This window comes from Humulus lupulus, chromosome 3 (genome assembly GCF_963169125.1).
Source record: "Humulus lupulus chromosome 3, drHumLupu1.1, whole genome shotgun sequence".
Lineage (NCBI taxonomy): Eukaryota > Viridiplantae > Streptophyta > Magnoliopsida > Rosales > Cannabaceae > Humulus > Humulus lupulus.
The window spans coordinates 18,592,197-18,596,453 of record NC_084795.1 but is presented as its reverse complement, the minus strand read 5'-3'; the positions used below and the strand labels follow the sequence as shown (position 1 = coordinate 18,596,453).

Below are 4,257 nucleotides of genomic sequence, written 5' to 3'. Positions count from 1 at the left end.
CTGCCAAAAAGAATTTTGGAAAACACCTAAGCCAGTATTAGAGACCTCAATCGATCCAAGGTGGAAATGGTTTAAGGTATGAATTATGGATTACAAAATTTAGTTGTTGATTGTTAACTAAAATTTGTTATAATAAGTGGGATGAATTTGATGTAGAAATGTTTGGGAGCATTAGATGGAACCTATATAAGAGTGCGTGTACATGAAGCTGATAAACCAAGATATAGGACAAGAAAAGGAGAGATCGCAACCAATGTTTGGGGGGTTTGTTCACAAGACATGCAGTTTATATATGTCTTACCAGGTTGGGAAGGTTCAACACACGATAGACGAGTATTGAGAGATGCTGTGACTAGGAGAAATGGGTTAAAAGTCCCTAACGGTAAAATAATAAATTATAGGAAACTTGTAAAAGTTTAATCTCAAACTAACAATGTAGTTTTTCATCGAATAACAAAATTTATATTATTATTTAGTTGATGCTGGATACACCAATGGTCAAGGTTTTCTTGCACCTTTTCGAGGAACACGATACTATCTTAATGATTGGGATGATGGACACCTTCCAAACACACCGGAAGAGTTCTTCAATAAGAAACATTCAAGTGCTAGGAATGTAATTGAGCGTTGTTTTGGATTGTTGAAAATGCGATGGGAAATTCATAGAAGTCCATCTTTTTTATGACTTGAAAACACAACGACGTATAATTTCTGTTTGTTGTATGTTGCACACTTTTATTCGAAAAGAGATGAACATTGATCCAATGGAAAATGAGATGAATAATTTTCCAGAAAATCATACTACAACAAATTATAATTATATAAATAGTGTTGCGTCTTCAAATTCTTGGACCACATGGAGACAAAATTTGGCAGAAGAAATGTGGAATACATGGCGAGCAAATAGAGGTTTATGATAATTTTTTTTTAGTATTTATTATTCTACTATTTGTATTTGAGCACTTTGATCATATTTTGATGTATTAACGGCATATATACATTAATTTGAAATGTGCATACTTTTTGTCCAAGTTGTTTGAGTTTAATTTCATTCATATTGATTTATAATTCTTCTGAGTTTTGTTTTTATACTCATGAGAAGTTTTATATGAATGTAAAGGATGAGTTCTAACTCTAATGTAGGTCAAAGAGGGAGAGGTCAAAATAAACATTACTGGACTCCAATGCAAGACAATGCTTTGATCAACTGTCTTCTAGAGCTAAGCCAAAATCCTACATGGTGGGCTGATTATGGATTTAAAAATAGATATTTGCAACAAATAGAGATTATGTTAGAAACAAAATTACAGCGTTCTGGATTGAAGGACTCACCTCATATTGAATCTCGTATTAAAACTTTGAAGGGAAAGTATTGTTGCTTGACTGAATTGTTGTCTTTAAGTGGTTTTGGTTGGGACAATGAGCATATGATGTTATTATGTGAAAAAAGTGCATTTGATGAGTGGGTGAAGGTAAATACAAAATAGTTTGACATATATTTATATATAATAATATATATATTAATGTCTGTTATTTATGAGAACATGTGATTGCATTGTTTTGTGAATACACAGAAACGTAAAGATACAAGTGATTATATGGAAAACTATTTCCTTATTACTACAAGCTAGCAGAAATATATGGTCGAGATCGTGCTACTGGAACAAATGCTGGTAATGCTGACGATGATGAAGAGGAAATACGACAAAATGATACAATTGGTGTGGATTTTGGAGTTGATGATAATATAGCTGATGGAGGGGATGATGAAGAAATAGATGAGTTTGATGGTGTCTCGAATACTCAACACCCTAGTAATATGCGTCGTAGATCCACTGAGAGTACTACTAGTGCCCAACAACGTAATAAAAAGAAAAGTTCAAAGGTAATGGATGGTATGTCAGCTAATATTGGTGCATTATCAGAATCTGTATAAGAAATCGTCCCCAAGCTTCAAGGACTGATCAATGCATTATCAAATGATAAAGAAGTAGCTGATATGCAAGCCAATTTATATACAGAAATAAGCAAGATTGACAGCCTAACTGCAATACAATGTATTAAAGCCACCAACATGTTAGCAGAAAAGCCCTCATTGATGCGAGTGTTTTATACAATGTCAGATGAGGTGAAAATGCAATATATTATGAAAATGTTGCAAAATGATGTCTAATAGTTATTTTGAGATATTAGAACATTATTATTTATGTTACAACCTAGACTTTTGTGTTTGCGTTTAAGTTTGACATTTTTTAAGATTGTTATTAGCTATAATTTTTTTGATTTGGTTATATTGACTTCATAAATAAATAATGTGTATATTTACTTTTTTCTTAACAATATTATACTAATCTAGTAAGTTTAAGTCTACGATTTGATAAATAACGTTAAAAAATATTATTATATTTATGTGTAATATTTTGGTTGTGTTTGGTAAAATTTTTGTTTTTGAATTTTTTAAATACAAAAATAGAATTATTATTCATATTTTTTTCTTTATTTTTAAAAAATAAAAATATGTTTGATAACTATTTTTGTTTTTTGTTTTGTTTTTAAAAACAAAAAATAATAAATGCGCTTGATAACTTTTATATTTATGTTTTTGTTATCCAGATTTCCGGATAGCATTTAGATTGATGTCATCGGGGAAGCAGAATTATCGATGTCTTTCACGGTAGGTGACCAGAGCTCGTGGATGAACAGAAAGGCTTCGCCTCTCCCGTTTAGTGTCCGGATTACTCTTCCAAGAAAACACAACACGGAAACTCGTCAACTCTCCCGGACTCCCGAAGGGGTATCCTTCGGGGAAGCCCCTTCCAGGAGAAGCTCTTCGAGTGGTCTCCGCGGAAGCAGTTCCGTGCCTCGCACGGAACAAAGCCAAACGGTCGAGTCCTGGAGGAGGCATATTTGGAATGATATCCGCCTGACACAGGATCCCGCCTGACACGCCCGTCAAGTCAAAGCCGCACACATCCCAGCACGCCTAAGGGTACCTTTTCGCCTACTGTTCTGCTGACAACTTGGAAAAGACGGCTGACTTTGTGTGTTCCCCATACTTTCACGTAAATATACCCACATAGAGTCTTGTAGCCATGCTACTACAGGAATTGTATCCCTATTTATGGCTGGTGTAATTAAGACTCATGTACGTAGAGAAAAACCCTAATCCGAAACCCTAGCTATAAAGACCCCTTCATTTTACAAGAAGAGAGAGGACCAACAGATCACATAGCAAAAACTCTACTAAAATCTCTCTAGCTTCATCTTCTTCAAGAGAACTCGAGAGAAACACTGTGAGTGTGTGAAGTTCTTGTGCACCAGCCATCTTACTGTAACCTTTTCCAAGGATAATAACATCGACTCGTGGACTAGGGCTTGTTAACGCCTGAACCACGTAAAAACACTGTTTGTTTAGTTACATTTCAGCATTTCTACAGTTCTTATCTTTTTATTATTCTGTTTGTATTCGTTTCCGAAAAACTCGGTAAACATTTTGGTGCTTTCATTGAGAGCTGTAGGAAGTTGTTAGTCAGCTCTTTTTCTGTGTACGTTTTTTGTTTTCACTTCGTGCTAAAGAGATGGTGACTACGAGAAAATCCGCTGTTGACAAAAATGCTACGGTCAACCCCGATACCGTGATGGAAGATGTGGTGCAAAGCAAACCCTTGGACTACCAAGGTGAAGACCCGACATCCCGCCAGGATCGGGTCAGTACCGAAGATACAACATACTTAGAAGACGAAGAAGAGTATGTCCAAGACGGTTATTACAAGGACGGCTGCTACTATGAGAAGGACCCAGAACTGGTCCAAGTAGCCGAAGAACTGGAGGTCACCAAAGCCAAGCTTGCTGAGCAGGAGCGCCTCTCCAAAAAAATGCAGCGCATGATGGAGCGCCTCCAAAGCAAGTTCGGAGACCTAGGCGACTCGGACGAGGATGCCTCTGTTTTAGGTGGTGCTGATGCCGCTATGCCGGATCCAGCCGCTGCTGGACCACCCAAAGCCGCCCCTAACAAGGGCAAAGAAAAAGTTGGAGAGCCTGTGCGCGCTGACGCCCCTGCACCTCCTAAAGGCGTGAATCACAAGGCCGACTGCCCCCCCCCCCCCCCCCCGCGCGCAGAAGGTCTCTGGCGCTCCTAAGCCCAGACGACCTTCAGCCCCAAGGGGGCACTCCGTGCCTAAAGGGCCCGGTGCTAAGGCACCCAGGCCTAGGGGAAGGAACAACCGCCCCAGTGATTCCGTCAACCAGGATGGTCGG

At 38.1% G+C, this 4,257-nt stretch overlaps 1 pseudogene; it reads left to right on the top strand.

The window, feature by feature from the left end:
* Positions 1-1,121: 1,121 nt before the first annotated feature.
* On the top strand, positions 1,122-1,936 carry LOC133823717 (uncharacterized; annotated as a pseudogene).
* Positions 1,937-4,257: the final 2,321 nt, after the last annotated feature.